This window comes from Myotis davidii, unplaced genomic scaffold, assembly GCF_000327345.1.
Source record: "Myotis davidii unplaced genomic scaffold, ASM32734v1 scaffold1314, whole genome shotgun sequence".
NCBI lineage: Eukaryota > Metazoa > Chordata > Mammalia > Chiroptera > Vespertilionidae > Myotis > Myotis davidii.
This window is the reverse complement of record NW_006285250.1, coordinates 44,588-62,634: the sequence shown is the minus strand read 5'-3', so window position 1 is coordinate 62,634 and position 18,047 is coordinate 44,588. Positions and strand designations below refer to the sequence as shown.

General features: G+C 40.6%; 1 pseudogene; it reads left to right on the top strand.

Moving 5' to 3' along the window:
- Positions 1-7,872, top strand: part of LOC102772731 — a 62,105-nt pseudogene extending 54,233 nt beyond the window's left edge.
- Positions 7,873-18,047: the final 10,175 nt, after the last annotated feature.

Here is an 18,047-nt window from a genome sequence, read left to right as displayed (position 1 = left end):
GTGGGGGGGGGTTGTCCCTCAGCCCAGCCTGCACCCTCTCCAATCTGGGACCCCTCGGGGATCGGGCCTAAACTGGCAGTCGGACATCCCCCTCACAATCTGGGACTGCTGGCTCCTAACCACTCTGCCTGCCAGCATGATAGCCCCCTAACCACTCCCCTGCCAACCTTATTGATGCCTAGCTGCTCCCTTGTCAGCATGATTGCCTCCAACTGCCCTCTCCCCCTGCTGGCCCAATTGACTTCCCCTGTGGGGCTGAGGGGACTTGGGGACTCTGGCTGGATGAGGTGGGGCTGAGGGGACTAGGCACCACCATCTTGTGGCTGTGGGCACTGCCATCTTTGTGAGGGTGTGATGGTCAATTAGCATATTCCCTCTTTATTGGCTGTGGGTGCCACCATCTTTGTGAGGGTGTGATGGTCAATTAGCATATTTCCTCTATAGTAGATAGGATATAGGATTTATATTATATGTAATTATGTATTTATGTAGAATTCTATATAATTATAAAGAATTATATATTCTACCTATATTTATATGTGTATATCTCTATATATCCATCTACAGAGAGAGCAAGAGAGAGAGAGAGAGAGAGAGATTTACTTTACTTATGGAATTGGCTCATGCAATTGTGGAGGCTGAGAATTCCCAAGATCTCTAGTTCCAAGTTGGAGAGCCAAGAAAGCCAATGGTGCAAGTCCCAGTGTGAGTCCAAGTCTGAAGGCAGGAGAAGACTGATTCCCAGCTCAAAGACAGGCAGGCAGAGAGAGAGAAAATTCTTTTTAAATAAGAATTCTTTCTTTTATTCTGTTCAGGCCCTTAAAGAATTGAATGATTGTTTTTTATTTTTTTTTAAGTATTTTAACAGTTTTACAGTTTTATTGAGGTATGCTGATATATACACATATTTAAAGTGTGCAATTTGAATAACTTTTACATATGTATACACCCATGAAACCATCATCACAACCAAGATAATGAACATATTTATCACCCCCAAATGTTTCTTTGTATTCCTTTGTCATCCCTCCCTCTCCAGGGGTGGGCAAACTTTTTGACTCGAGGGCCACAATGGGTTCTTAAACTGGACCGGAGGGCTGGAACAAAAGCATGGATGGAGTGTTTGTGTGAACTAATATAAATTCAAAGTAAACGTCATTACATAAAAGGGTACGGTCTTTTTCTTTTATAGTTTTATTCATTTCAAACAGACTGGATCCGGCCTGCGGGCCGTAGTTTGCCCCCTTCACTACATCACTCCCCATCAGTCCTCAGGCAACTATGATCTGCTTTCTGTCACTAAAGACTCATTTGGACATTTTAGAGTTTTTAATAAATAAAATAATATAGCATATACTCTTTTTAATGACTTTTCAGTTATAATTTTGAGATTCATCTATGTTATTGCATATATCAATTGAGTTAATTCCTTTTTGTTGCTGAATGGTATTCCATTGTACTATAGATATACTATTACAAATAAATCTGATATATATAAATACAAGTCTTTATATAGACATACATCTTCAGTAAATACCTATAAGTCAATATCTGGATCATGTGGTAGGTATATGTTTAACTTTTTAAGAAATTGCCAAACTGTTTTTCAAAGTAGTTGTACCATTTTTCATTCCCACCAGCAGTATGTGGTGCATGAAAGTGCCAGTTGCTCCACACCTTCCCCAGCACATGGTATGATCAGTCTTTTAAATTTAGCCATTCTAATGGGTATTCAGTGGCATCTTCTTAAAATTTTTATTTACATTTCCTTAATGACTAATGATGAGCAAATTTTCATGTAAATACTTGTCATCTATATATCTTCTTTGGTGAAGTAAATTTTCAAAATTTTGCCCATTTTTAATTTTTTATTATTATTACTGCATTTTCAGAATTCTTTATATATTCTGGATCTAAGTTGTTTTGTTTTGATTTTTACCAAATATGTGACTTTCAAGTATTTTCTCCCAATCTGTGGCTTGTCTTTTCATTATCTTAATGAAGTTCTTAATTTTGATGAAGTTTCTTTCAAAGTGTTTAATTTTGATATAATCCAATATGTCCATTTTTTTATGGCTTGGGTTTTTGATATTGTATCTAAGAAATCTTTGTCTGAGTTTATAGACATTTTCTTTTATAGTTTTAGGTTTTACAGTTACATCTAAAATCAGTTCTGAGATAATTTTTATATGGTATACGCTATGATCAAAGTGGGTTTTTTTTTGCATATGGTTGTCCAATTGTTACAGAATCATTTGTTGAAAAGACTGTATTTACTCCACTGTATTGCTTTTGTGACTTTATTGAAAAATCTTGGACTCTCTAATTTGTTCCATTGATCTATTGTGCTACTTTTATGTCCATACCATACAGTCTTGATTACTATATCTTTATAATAAGCCTTGAAATCAGGCAGTATAAATCCAAAATTGAACATAATCTCTCTTTCAACTAATCTTATTCCTGTCTTCTTTATTTCCATGAATGGTGGTACCATTTATTCATGCCAGAAACCATAGCATCATCTTGGACTTCTTCCTCCACTCCCACATTTCATCAATTACCAGTACAGTACTTCTCTTCAGCCTTACTGGTCATTCTGGGTCACTACCTTTTAAATTCAATCTCTCTCTCTCTCTCTCTCTCTCTCTCTCAGCTTTAAAATTTGCAAGACCCTCACATGGGGCTTATTAAAAGTTAGTTGCATGAACAAATTAATTAGTTAACTTATCACCTGGAATTCTGCAACACACACAAATCAGTCTTTTAACTGGTTTCCCCCAGTCTTGGCCCATTCAATCCATTCTCCTCAATACAGTTGGAGAAATTTTTACAGGTAATTCTAATAAAGTGCATTTCCTTTTAATCCCCTTCAGTGGCACCTCATTTCCCTCCAGATAATTTCTGAGTTCCTTAAATTGATTTCCACAGCCCTCATTGATCTGGCCATACTTAGTTGTCTAGCCCCAGCTCTCATCATTACTATCCTAATGTTAAGTTGCATGTTCTCTCATTTTTATCTTAGTGCATACTGTTTGCCTACCTAGAATAACATTTTACCCTCCGTCTTTCCTCTTCCCTTCCATCCGGAATCCTATTCATCCTTCATGCTTTAGTTGAGATATCTTCCTTGAAGCCATCACACCTCAGTTAAATGTTTTTTTATATTTGCTCCTAGAGCACCAGGTATTTCTACTTATCACAATTTTTCCAACTTCAATGTGGGTAGAATCACTTGGAGAACATGTTAAGAATTTCAGATTTCTGGATCCTATTCCAAGAGTTTCTGATTCGATGTATCTTAGAATGGTTCAATGAATCAGGTCATTTTAATATGTATTGTATTAATCAAGGTAGTTTATCCTCATAACAAATAACCTTCAAACCTCAAATAGTTAACACATAAAAGGTTCATTTCTCACTCATATCCTGAACCAAATTGGCAGCTTCCTGTGTAGAGAATTAGCGAACAAGACTCCTTACATTTTATGGTCCTGTCATCTTGTAAGAACTGAGAATCCTCTGTGGGAAAGCCCTATATCTAAACAGGAAGAGGAGAGGGAGAGAGAGGGAGAGAGAGGGAGGGGGAGAGAGAGAGAGAGAGAGAGAGAGATAAGATTGAGAATGTGATATATTAAAGAGACAGAGAGAGAGAGAGAGAGACAGAGAGACAGAGAGAGAAAGAGATAAGATTGAGAATATGATATATTAGCACATGAGAGTGTTTACAGCCTATTATGGTAGAGGCTGAACTCAATCTAGAAATGACACCTCACTGTAAATTGGAAAAGGGAATACAGTTTCATGGTATATTCAGGTAGAAAGGAAAATGCTTGAATATAGGTGAACAGTGGCATTCCATCTCTAGTGCCCTTTGCTTCAGATGCTCTAATCTATGGACCATAGTTTGAAAAAACTTTGCTATGTGGCAAAACTCAGTTCATTTCTTACAAATTCTAAACATGATCATTCATAACACAGTTTATTTTCCCAAGACTTGGTTTTAAAAGGTCTTTGTCGTTTCTCTTTAATCCTTATTGTTAAAGTCATATAACATGTAAGATGGCTACGTCCATGGCTTTTCTGCCTTAGGGTGAAACGTTGTTTTCACAGCTTCCATCAACTATTGGCTATTGCTTTAGCTTAAAGAATCACTTCAATGACTCCCCTTTCTCACAGCCTCTGTTGAAGTAGTTCCTTATAAGTTTCAGGTGTTTTTATTGATTCTTTTCATGGAGCAGGAAAAAGAGGAGATTATGGCCAGGGAAGGCATTTCAGCCCTTCATAAAAAACAAACAACAAAACAAAACCAAGCAAAACAACCCTTAGTAATCAATTCTATTTCTAGATCCCTTTTCACTTGAGTGCCTTTATATCTTTGCATTTTATTTATCCTTTATGTGAGAGCTCACTTCAAGTTATAACCATTTGATCAATATTTTATTTTGCCCATAAATGATTTTCCTTAGTAACTTCTTAACAACTTACAACTTTGATAAACTGTCTTCTTCAGTAAACTGCTTTCTGAGGAAGATTACATAAGAAAGTAGTTTGTAAAGATTATACAAAAGATTATATAAAAGTTTGTAAAGTTTGCCAAACCGGTTTGGCTCAGTGGATAGAGCATCGGCCTGCAGACTGAAGGGTCCCAGGTTCAATTCGGGTCAAGGGCATATACCTTGGTTGCGGGCACATCCCCAGTAGGAGGTGTGCAGGAGGCAGCTGATCGATGTTCCTCTCTCATCGATGTTTCTAACTCTCTATCCCTCTCCCTCCCTCTCTGTAAAAAAATCAATAAAATATTTTTTTTAAAGTTTGTAAAGTTTATTGTAAAGGTCCTATTAAATATTGTATGCAAATATTTTTGCCCCCATAATTCACAGTCGGAATAGCATTTTCACACCAAGAAATGTAAGCTTTTAAAAGATGATTCTAAGTTTTTTACAGGACTTAGGGACTGCAGAAATTATTTGGATAATTTGAGATGGGGAGCAGGGTAGGAGAGAAAGTGTTGCTCCTCTTTTAAGTACATGGAGTTCATCTTCATCTTCATCCTCATTTTGTGCCTTGTAGAAAGAGAGCTATAAATGCAGTGTAGGAGGTACTTATTCTAAGAAACCAAGGAATCACTGAGGGGGGAAAAGGGGGAAATCGGAAACCCACTGCTTAAGTATCTTATCAACTCATTAAGAATGAGAGATTTTAAAATTCTGCTCTTTCTAATCTTGAGTAACTTTGACTTCATCACTCTCCCAATCCCTGCCTCAGTTTCCCCATCTGATAGGCCAGAAAGTCCTGCCCTTACCTATGAACTTGGAGAATCCTAGGTCAGAGGAATTTCACCAAACCTGAAAATCACCTTGAATTCCGTTTTAAAAACAGTAAAGTGGAAGACTGATGAAAATATTGTTGGCAAGAGGAGGCTCTGTCTCCATTTATTGAAGGAATCATTCTTATTCTCAGACCTTTCTCGAATGGCCATGGAGACGAGGGGAGAAGAGCCTCAGCCTCCTGCCAGACCAGCAAACGTTAGCTCTCCTAATGCAATCTAAAGTTCAAAGGATAGGCAGGTGGAGCACAGCTGGGACACAGTGGCAAAGGTTCTGTACAAGAACAGAATTCCCTTAAGCCCTGATGAGGGCAAAGAGGCTGGTGAGCTGTGGTCTCTCTCTCTCTCTCTCTCTCTCTCTCTCTCTCTCTCTCTCTCTCTCTCCTGAGCTTACACTCTCACTACCATTGTAATGACTGCAGATGAAAGTTTTAATAGTGTTTCAGGTTAATGTTTCCCGAGCTCTGGCTCTTTGGGCCTCGCTGGCTCTGGTCCCAGAGGCTTTGTGTTTTGATACTGGCCGTATGGAGTGGGTTCTGGAGAGCTCAGTGAGGATGGTGGAAATAAACAGCCCTGATCTGGGAGATTCTGCCCCCAACTGACCACTGAGATCCTGAGGTCTGGGAGCCTAACTTTCTTCTGCTTCCATTTTCTCAGTGAAGAACGTGGACAGTGCTCTCTGCACTGTTTGTACAGAAGGATGGCAAGAGGACGAGAGGCTCTGAGTACCTTTTAGGAAGAATTTCCCTATGGTGTACCAGTATATGTCAGGCCATATGCATCATATGCTTAGATTGCAGATCTAAAAAGGGGCTAATACTAATGCTATATCTCATATGAACCTCAGGGGTTAACTGTTGCTAATAAAAGTTCATTAGAATTTGCATGATTAACCCGGCTGGCATGGCTCAGTGGTTGAGGGTCAACCTATAAACCAGGAGGTCACAGTTAGATTCCCAATCAGGGCATTTACCCAGGTTGAGGGCTCAATCCCCAGTGTGGGGCATGCAAGGGGCAGCCAATCAATGATTCTCTCTCATCCTTGATGTTTCTATCTCTCTCTAACCCTCCCTCTCTGAATGCAATAAAAATATATTTTTAAAAAAATTTGCACTGTTATAGCCTCTCTTAAAATCTGTTCAAATGGATTTGTTAAAAAATGCCCTTACACAGCGAAACAATACAAATTTATTCTCTTTCGGTTCTGGAGACTGAATTCCAAAACAGGCCTGGCTAAAATCAAGGCAGGGAAGCTTTCCTTCCTGCAGGGGAGCATCTGTGCCCTGCTTTTCCGGTTTCTGTAGGCTGACTGCTGCATTTCTCAGCTCCTGACTCCTTTCTCCGTCTTCACAGCCAGCAAGGATGGGCAAGTCTTCCCAGTGCTGCCAGCTCACTTGAACTTCTGCCTCCTCTTCCATTTTTAAAGACCCTTGTGGTTACATGGAGGCCGCCCAGAAAACTACTTACCTATTTTTGCATTAAAATTTTTTTAAATTGTGCTAAAATATACATCGCATTAAATTTACCATCTTAACTATTTATAGGTATACAGTCGGCAATGTTAAGTATATTAGCATTGCTGTGCCTTTTCTTGGTTATAAAGGAAATTCAAGTCCCTTTAAAATATAAAACACACCTCCAATCATTCTTGGCTGAAAAAGGAAATTGAGACTCAGTGAGCCCCAGTCTGCAGGGTACTCGGAACCGCCGTGGGGGCGCCTGCAAGCCGGTGCTGATCCCACAGGGCCAGAGCATGGAACCTGGAGGACCGAGAGGCTCGAGGAAACCAAGTGTGGGCAGGCGCTGGGAGATGCCGGCTGGGAGTTTGACATCTGCTTCACCTCAGTGCAGAAGAGGGCAATGCAGACCCTCTGGGCAGTGCTGGATGCCTTGGACCACATGTGGCTGCCTGTGGTGAGGACGTGGCCTCTCAATGAGCGGCCCTGTGGGGGTCTGACAGGCCTTAATAAAGCAGAAACTGCTGCGAAGCATGGCGAGGCCCAGGTAAAGGCCTGGAGGCGCTCCTAGGATATCCCACCACTGATGGAGCCGGACCTTCCCTTCTACAGCCACATCAGTAAGGGTCGCGGGTATGCAGACCTCAGTGAAGATCAGCCACTCTCCTGGGAGAGTCTGAAGGACACCCTTGCCAGAGCTCTGCCCTTTGGGAATGAAGAAATAGTTCCCCTGATCAAGGAGGGGACACGGTACTGATTGCAGCCCATGGCAGCAGCCTCTGGGGCATTGTCAGACATGGGGGCGGGGTGCTTTCTGAGGAGGCTGTCATAGAGCTGAACCTGCCGACGGGTATTCCCATTGCCTAGGAATTGGACGAACTTGAAGCCCATCAAGCCCATGCAGTTCCTGGGGGAAGAAGAGACCACACTGAAGCCATGGAGGCTGTGGCTGCCCCGGGCGAGGCCAGGAAGTGAAGGCGAGCAGGCTGGTGAATTTCCCAAGGACACCCTCCCTCCCACCCCATTCCTCTGCATCGCTCCTGTGCACAGGTCACACTGCCCATATCTGTAGGCATCTTAGGTTGCAGCTGCAGATGGGGACGGGTGGCTCCCAATTATGGTTTAACCATTTTGTCTCCTGCACCCACTCCCTTCATGCCATCTCATCAGAATGGCACCTCTGGGGCACGGGTCCTCACTCTAAACCGAGGGAAGACTCTTACCTAAGAGAGTCCGGAGGTAGTAACTCTTTTTTTGCTAGTGCTTTGTTTACTACTAAGGACCTGCTGGAGTAGGGGGTAGGGAGGAGCCATGCTAAGGGGTGACCAATGAGGAGAAGTTATCGAAGATGAATGAGTGGTGATTCAAACAAACATTTCCTCCCTGACCCCTGAAACGCTGGCTCCAGAGGATTGGGATCAATCCTGACTGTTGACATGTTGTATTTACTTTTACAAAAAAAGGAAGTTAAGTTATCTATATATATATAAAGCTCTCGCTGGCGCCAATCGCACGTGTGTGTTTCCATCTGTCATTGTCAATGGTGAATTTGGTTGATGCTTCTATTATAGAGAAAGGGAGAATAGTGATATTAAAATATATCTTCTAATTAATTTCTTTTAAATGTGCACAAATTTGTGCACCAGGCCTCTGGTATAGACTAATACAAAGCAAACACCCTTCTGGGGTTTCTAGTCTGTGGTGGGATGAGCTCCTTGACTCTGAGATGTAGGAGTCATCCTGCTGTGTGTTCTGGAGTCCTGCTCCTGCCTCATTGTTTCCTGGCAGTGAAATGCCTCTTGAACATATCCAGGGGTGTCTCTCACTGTGTCTGAGTTCTGAATCCTGTTCCCATTGCGTGGCCCTGCCACTTGCACCCAGTATGCATTTTGAGCATAACTACTAAGTCTTTTATTTCCAGATCAGTATAACAAAGGAGTGATGTGCAATAAAAAAAAAAAAGAAATTGATGCAGAAATTACAAATTATTGAGAAATGAATGGCCCTGTGGGGTGTGAGCAAGGAAAACTTACAGCCTTAAATATATTTATAAGAAAAATTAAAAATAAAGTTAAAAAACAAACTAGTCATTCATTACTGCTGGGGTCCAGCCCCAGCAGGTCCAGGGGTCCCCAAAGGTGTGGACGGAGTCGGCGAAGAGGGAATGACATGGAGACAGTGTTCAGTTGATCAGCAGCCTAGCCAGGATCTCCAGCGAAGTTCTGGTTAGGATCTCTAGCCAGGTTCTGTGTCCGTGTTCTCTTGCTAGGCTCTCCAGGTTCTCCAGCCAGGTTCTGTAGCCATGTTCCCTCGCTAGGTTCTCCAGCCAGGTTCTGTCCAGGTTCTCCAGCCAGGTTCAGTCACCAGGTTCTAGTCAGGTTCTCTTGCCATGTTCTATCCAGGTTCTGTAGCCAGGTTCTGTCTCTAGGATCTTCATCTAAGTTCTGTCTCCTGTTGTCTTGTTACATCTGTATTTATACCAGTTGATTCCAATCCTATCAATCTCTATTCCAAAGGTTAGGATGTTTCTTATCTCCATTCCAGGGAGTAAAGATTATGTAGCTTAAGCATGATTGTTCGTAGTTAAAGTGATTAATTACCCGCCTGGCACTTAGTTAAGGGGTTTTATCCCCTCCCTAACTTCAGGGGGAAATCCCTACCTGGGGAAACAACCTTTCTCAGAGAGGTGACCTTGGTTAAAACACAGCACCAAGAAGGTGAGCAAACATATTAAGAACAGTATGCCATATATGCCAGGTCCCTTGAAACAGCAAGGATGGACTGGCTCCCAGCACATTACAAGAAAATTCTGAAAAGAACACAAAAGTAAAGAGGAAGTATTATAAAAGTAAAAGCAGAAATTGATGAAACAGAATATAAATATAGTAGACTTTATCAATATAAACAAAAATGAATTTTTTAAAAGAAGAGTAAAGTAAACTTTTGGCAATTCTCATAAAGAAAATAAACCTTAGAAAAAAGAAAGTGAACAAACTAAATGTCCAACAGTAGTTTATTTAAATTATTAAAGATTATATAAGTTTTATACCAATATGTTTGAAAATATAGAAGAAATGGATGATTTTTTTAAAAAAATTTAAATTTATATGTTGATTTAAGGAGAAATAAGAGGTAGAAAACAGAATAATTCAATAACTATAAAAGTAATTGAATAGGTAATCAAAGATCTATCCTTTAAAAAATTCATTTCAGACAATTTAGAGACAAATTCTACCAAGCTTTTAAGAAATAGATAATCCTTATATAAATTATTACAGGAACAGAAAAAGATGGAAAAAATCCCTACTTGCTATACAGTCATATATATATGCACCCTCTCACAATCTGGGACCCCTCAGAAGATGTAGGAGAGCCAGTTTTGGTCCGATCCCACTGGTTCATGAATTCATGCACCGAGCCTCTAGTATATTATAAAATCGAGATAATTCTCACAAACCCTCATCATAGCCAATTATCAATTAATCCCATAATTATAAGGCTATCTCAATATTAGAACATCTTTTCATGTAATTTTCTACATTAACAAATCAAGAAATTGACATTAATGAATATTTTTAAAATATGCTCAAATTCAATTCCTATTTTTCATTAACATTAACAACAGAAAAGGAAGAAAACACCCTTAACTTGATAAATAACATCTGCCATAAATTCAGAACAAGCAGTGAAACTGCTGGAGCATGAGAAGCAGTCGCATTGAAGTCAGGATGCGGGAAGGTTGTCTGCATCAGCTCCGCTATTCAACATGGTACTAGGCTTTGAGCCCAAAGACCAAGAAATAAGTCACAACTACTGGGGGAAAGTAGCAAAAGTGTCCTTATATGTTCCTTTACAAATTACACTTTACCTAGAAGTTCAAGATAATTACTTAAACTATTGGGATTGATAAAGAACATTTATAAATTTCAACAGATTTCAAATCAGCATATAAAAATCATATTTTCTATTTGCTCTTAAAATAGAAAAAAAAACAGATTCCTTTCATAACAGCAATGAAAATTACAAATTACTTCAAAGGCAATACAATAAGAAATGTTCAGTATCAATAAAAAGAAATTAAGTCCCGAGAGTTGCTATGTTTCTAAGTGGGGACATTTAATATTATAAAGACACCTATTATCTGTTAATAAACTGAAAACTATTTTACCTAAGAGCAAAATAAAGTAACAGAGAGAGAGGGGGGGGAGAGAGAGAGAGAGAGAGAGAGAGAGAGCAGTGAGAATGAGTTTTCCACAACTCCCTGCAATGATTTCTTTTTTTTTTTTTAAATATATTTTATTGATTTTTTAACAGAGAGGAAGGGAGAGAGATAGAGAGTTAGGAACATCGATGAGAGAGAAACATCGATCAGCTGCCTCCTGCACATCTCCCACTGGGGATGTGCCCGCAACCCAGGTACATGCCCTTGACCGGAATCGAACCCGGGACCTTTCAGTCCGCAGGCCGACGCTCTATCCACTGAGCCAAACCGGTTTTGGCCCCTGCAATGATTTCAAAGAATCTCACAAGTCAAGTCAAAAAGCCAGACACAAAATAGTGTACTATATTATATGATTCAATTTCTATAAAGTACCAAAACAGCTGACTGAATCTATGCCCTCAGAAGTGCCGCTGTAGAGGTGGTTAGTGTCGGGAACAGAGCATGAGGAGGAAGGAGAGTCAGGGTGCTTGATCTGGTGCTGAGCCTCACATTTGCATTTGGTTTTCTAAAATTCATTGAATGCTACTTTTTTTAAAAATATATATTTTATTGATTTTTTACAGAGAGGAAGGGAGAGGGATAGAGAGCTAGAAACATCGATGAGAGAGAAACATTGATCGGCTGCCTCCCGCACACTCCCAGCTGGGTATGTGGCCGCAACCAAGGTACATGCCCTTGATCGGAATCGAACCCAGAACCCTTGAGTCCGCAGGCCGACGCTCTATCCACTGAGCCAAACCGGTCAGGGATGAATGCTACTCTTAATGCGGTTTTCCATATGAAAACACTCGATTTTAAGTTTTAAGAAAGAAGATAGCATTATTTCCCCATCAAATTAGTAAACATTTAAAAGTTGATAATCTCCAATGTTGATAAGGGTAATCAAAGCTCCCATCCGCTGAGGCTGGAAAGATAAATTTTAGAAACAAAACTAAGAGGTATCTTTTTAAAGTTATTGATTTTCATTTCTTTTGATACAGAAATTCCACTTCTATGTAAACTCATCCTATAGAAATAGCTACACATGCGCACTATGCTTGAGGGCCATTTTATGCAGAGAAATAACCAACACAAAGTACAAAAATAGAAAACGCATGGCACTTCATGGGCTGGGAAAAGAATACTTGGTTACAGTGTGAGAACTGAAGGCATGGGGCAGCCTTGTTGGATGTCAGCTGGGAACCTGTGCCTTAGGTGACTCAAATGTTTTGCTGCTCTGTGCATGTCCGTGCGTGGCTGTGAAGGAGCCTTGAGGATTGTTCTGTTGGGGGTGGTGGGGATCAACTGTATATATGAAAGGAAAAAATGCTACAAGCCGCCTGTTTTATCTCAACTCCCCAGGCTCCCCCTCCCCAGGCTTCCCCCCACCCCGCTAGAGACGCCAGATATACACAGAGTTTTTTTAAAAAATCAAACAGTGCCAGAGGCTTTTACAACAAAAACACACCATTATCCTACCCCATCCCAATCCATCTCCCTCCCGCACCACCCACCACCACCTGGTTCCCTTCCTCAGGGCAACCATTGTCTCCGGTGTCTTGTATTTCCTTCTAGAAATATCCCAGACAGGTACACCACAAACACACTTTTACATACACTTCGCCGAATACTCGGAGTCCTGCTTTTTTCACTTAACAATATATCTTGAAGAGTTTTCAGTGTCAGTACATATAGGGTTGCCTCAGTCTTTCTGATGGGTGAATAATAATCCATTGTTTGGAATACTATTGGTTTAACTCTATTGTTATCCTTTAGGTTGTCTCAGCCTTTTGCTATTTCAAACAACATTATCATAACTATCCTTGAATATGTGCAAATATACAGAATACATTATTTTAAGGAGAATTTTGGGGCCATAAGTTGTGTGCATAGATACGTCCCTTTTTCCCCAGCATAGTAGCATGTTAAATCTGTTTTCCCTATGACACATGTATAAATATTGTTCCCTGCTAAGCCAACTGATATGCCATAATTACATTTATATTCTTGTGCAAATTTTTGTTTTACCTGGAGTTTAAAAATACTCATGTTTTCATTTGCTTAATATTCTTTGAACATATAGTTAGATTTTCAATACACTCATAGAGAAATGTAAAATGTCACTGCAAAGACCTTTCTCCATAGACAATCTTGTCAAGAAATTGGATTTTCTCCATTTTTTATTTCCTGGAGATGTTCCTCTTAGAGCCTCTGCCTTTCTGCTCCAATTGGTTTAATTTCTCCAGAAAATAAATCTCTTGTCTCCTACAGGAGTGGGTGAGAGTAACTGTCCTGATTGAAAGTAGAGGTGGGGACATGCATGTTGCTATCCAGCCTTTTAACCAGTCTTCCTGTTTTTATCCCTCTGCCTCATCCCTGCCTTTCAAAGAACCGAGTGCTTCCAATTCCTGGCTCTCCTAAGCTTTGCCAACTCTTTTCTCATTCCTCACCCAGCGTTCCATCTTCATAGAATATGACTTCAGGGTTATACGTGACCATATGGCGTTTGTGCTTCTGTTCATTGTTCTCATTATTTTTTTTTGGGGGGGGGTGACTCTTAAGAGGAAAAAGTGCATGTATTATTATTCAGGGTTCCAAGAAGAAACACATAGCATACTAAGCATCGTTTGAGAATATTCAATAAATGTCCTATTTACACGGATTTGAACTGACGGTAGAGAACCACAGGGATCCTACAGTGCCAGAGTCTGCAGCAGAGCTGTTACTCACCCAGCCCCAGCCTGAGAGGGGAGAGGGAAAGGTAACTGGAATCCAGAGAAGAGACTTTAGTGGAAGAAGCCATCATGAGAGTAGCAGTGACTTTTGGATGATATGACCCCAAAACACAGCAACCAAAGGACCTCATCATCCCTCCCTTCTCTCAGCTCCTGGGGGTGGGGTAGAACTCAACCAGAAGCCCTAGGCTAGGGCAAGAGAGCCCATTGATGGCTCCATATACACATATCAAGCTCCTTGAGGCAGAAAGCAGGATAGAAAGAGGAGGAAAACAGAAGATACCTGGAACAGGGATAGAAATGTCTTCTGCAACTGTTTTAATCTCATGACTTTAAATGTTATTTCTGTACTTGACACCTAATTTGATGCTTTTAAGGCCTAAATTTGTATCTCAAGCTAGACTTCTTTACAATCTAGACTTCCAGCTCCAAGTGCCTACATAACAGCTTCACTGGTATGTCTACCTGGCATCCCAAGCATAACATGTTCGGTTCATATTTCTACCCACTGCGTGCGCCTCCCTAGCCTTTCCGGAATTAACAAGAGCACTGCCCATAGCCCAGCTGTTCAGTAAAAAGCCTGAGTCACCATGGACTTCCCTTCCTCTCACTCTTTTATGCTGCTGATGATCTTGCCTCAACCACTTCTCTCAATCTCTCCACCATCACCTTAGCCTGAGCCCCCATCATTTCTTGCCCCAGTTAATCATTGAAAACTCCTCCTAATTGGTTTCTCTGTTTCATCTATTACTTTCCTGCATTTTATTCTTCACACAGCAGCCAGAGTCATCTCAGTTAAAAACATATGTCACATAACATTCCCGTGCAGAATGCTTTTATTTCATGCTGAAAATGCTCTCCAGTGATGCAGTGGAAATTCTTAGATAAAATTCTCAATTTCAAGATAAAATTCTAACTGCTTATCATGTCTTTATGTCCCTACAGCCTTTTGATCTAACTCTCCAACTTCTTCTTACATAAATGTAAATGCAGTCTTACATTATATGCTATTTTTTTATTGACCCCTCAAACAGTGAGTGTTGGGAGTTGGTATACAAGGCAGGAGAATAGCAGGACATGCCACCCCAAAGTATGCAGCTTTGGTATACCAACTATTAGGTACTTGAAAAGCAGCAAATGCAGGGAGAGGCTTTCTCTGAACTCCCCTTATACACCCAAAGACAGAGCCTCCAAAAGAATCTCAGTTGTAACATGCCCTCCCTGGGAGTTTCATCAACAAGAAAAGATTGACTCCCATCCAAAGAGAGGAGACTAGAAGTCAAAAAGATATGATTCTCATTTCAGCCCACCTAGTCCCTTTGTTCAGTGTTCACTTGAAATAATGGGCCTTGCTCAGCCTGTGTGGCTCAGTGGTTGAGTGTCAACCTATGAACCAGGAGGCCTCAGTTCGATTCCCAGTCAGGGCACTGAGTCTGCCCCCTGAGTGTATCTATCCACTGAGCCAAACCAGTTAGGGCTACAGTGATAAAATTTATATTATGCATACTTTACTGCAGTAAATGTACACATACACACCTCCTAAGTTCCAGTATACCTGTAATACCAAAAATAGAGGTTTCTTAAAATGTAAACTAGACCCAAAAGTCTGCAATGCCATCTAGAATAGAGACTTTTTAATATAGTCCTCTTAACTCTCACCCCTCCAAGCTTCATTCCCAGGAGCTCAGCCAAATCTGTGGTATACAGTAGGCCTTAAATAGCACTTACTAAGTTGAATTTTGGACAATTATACTGATGATGAAACAAGCTTACATCATTACCTAGAAGTGACTAGAAATTAAAATAGATGTTATCTCATAGAACAGACTCAATTCTGGTCGTTATTGTCATTATCCTGCTCACTCATCTGTGCAATCGCCTTTTATCATCTAGAAGACCATCCCTATTGTCTGTTGTTCTTCTGCCGTGCTTCTCTCCTTGTTTCTTTAACCCTTGCTCCCAATCCTTGCTTTCCAATATTAATTCACTCCCATTTTCAACCTCAGATTGGGGCACTAATATGCGCTCAGAGTCGAAATTCAGATACAGTCTGTCAGCCCCCTATGGAGTGGGAGCCTGGGGTCCACACTGTGTCATACTTGGTAAGTGTCTGTCTGCTGGAAGCAAATTCAATAAAATGCAAGAAGTTCATCAAAAGGCTGATGAACCTTGGAGCTTCAGCAGTACTGAAGATCTGCATATATTATTGCCTGCTGCCAGCCAGCCGAAGGCAGTTCCCCCAACCTGATCATCTTTTTACTGTTTACCAAACCTTACCTTTGATATGTATATCTGCTTTGCTATAGGGCAAAATGTGTGAATTAAAAGCCCTGGGTTCGGAGATTCAGGGAACTTAGTTACTAAAGCTAAGCCTCCCCTGGCTCCCCCAAAATGCCTCCCAAATTTATATTTCATGTCTAGTTTATTAATTTACGTCGCAGCCCCTTCTCCAGATTCCTGAACCCTTCTAGATGCGGATAAGACCCCGGCATCTGCCCAGTCTCTCCTTATCCTAGACATTTACCAGGAGCAAGCAGCAATCTGCAGGCTGCCCCGTCCTCCTTCAGAATCACTGAGGGACCGTCCCCTCACTTAATCCCAACTCCTGTCACCTCAACCTTGATTTGCTGTTTCTGCCTTAGTTCTTTAAGCCCTATCTGATCCCAACTAAATTCCAGCTAATTTATTACCACCTTGGGCTACCCACCTCCTCACAATTAACTCGCCAGACAGCATGGACAGCACAATGTGGCAGTATACTCTAATCTGGGATGTGTTGGGAAATGTTTAACAACTGGCTCTCCAGGCAAAACAAACAAGATAGCACTCAAAGAAACCACATCAAAAACCACTCGATTTTATAGCGTTTGCCGATTTCTGGGGTATAAGTACTTCCACCAAGCAGTCCATGTGATGTTACTAAATACGGACTTGGAAAGAGATACCCAGTAGCACATCATCACTTAGTGTTTCCACAGGTGCTAGCCAGCCTCTAAGATAATCACATCCTCCAGTATTCACACCTAATATTTATTCCCTTCCCACATTGTGCTAGAGTTGGTTTGTGTAACCAATCAAATATGGCAGAAGTGATGTTGTGTTCCCCCAAGGTTAGGCTATAAAAGGCACTGCTTCAAAAACTGAATTTCTCTTCTCCCCCCATCTCTCTCTCTCTCTCTCTCTCTCTCTCTCTCTCTCTCTCTCTCTCTCCCATCACGCGTTTTGGGGCTGGCTGCCATGCTGTGAGCAGCTGATGGAGAAGCTCATGGAGTGGAACTGAGGCTCCCATCCAACAGCCATGTGGTTACCGTCTTGGAAGAGACTCCTGCAGCCCCAGTCAGGCTGCAGGGATGGCCACCGTCCCAGCTGACATCTTGACTGCAGCCTCATGAGAAACCTGAGCCAGAACTACTCAGCTAAGCTTCTCTCAGGTTCCTGATGTAGAATCTCGTTGAGCTAATAAATGTTTATTATTTTAAGCTGCTAAGTGTTGGAGTCACTTGTTATGCAGCAATGGATACTTAATATATTACCAACCACATAAATAGATGCAAATAACGTCAAGAGCATAGGTAACGGGAATAATGGTCGTAAAATAATTAGGAAATGACAGGTTGTGAATATTTACTGATTTTGTTTTTAACATAGTTTACATAATTATATGTTTGTATCATTAAAATTTTAATAACAGTTGTGTTTAACATATAACTTTAAAATCTCCTGAAAATTTAACAATTAGCTGTCCTGAGCTTACATGAGCCAGTTCCAGAACAGCAGGGACTGTCATCCAGTGGTTGCCAAACAGTTTTGGTTGCATGTACCTATCAGTAATGGTCCATTGTGCTTATATACCTATATAATTGCAAATATTGGTGGTTAGCATGACCCTATGTGCACATACTACTGTACTAATATGGTTATAAAACCATGTAAAGGTAAATAAACAATACCTTAAAATGGATTTTATTTTACTTATTTGTAATGCAAAACATTTCTTTTCAATGCAAACAACCTTTTTCTAAGTAAAAAAAAAAAAAAGCATCAGCACTACTAGATTATCACTATTTTCACCTGTAATGTGGCTGAAATAGAGCTTATGCCAGAAGGTACAGCATCCACTCTGCCCATTCCTTGTGGTTCCTTTGTGCTTGAGTTATTAAAGTTCAATTTAAATCATAGTCTCGCTACAGGAACATTTTAAACTACTCTTCATCTTGTGGATTAAAGTTAAACATAATCTTCAAATTCACGTCACTGTACACATGCAAATAGTAATAGTTGATGATTCTATGGAATCGAGTTAATGAGAATGGGGACCATTGTCA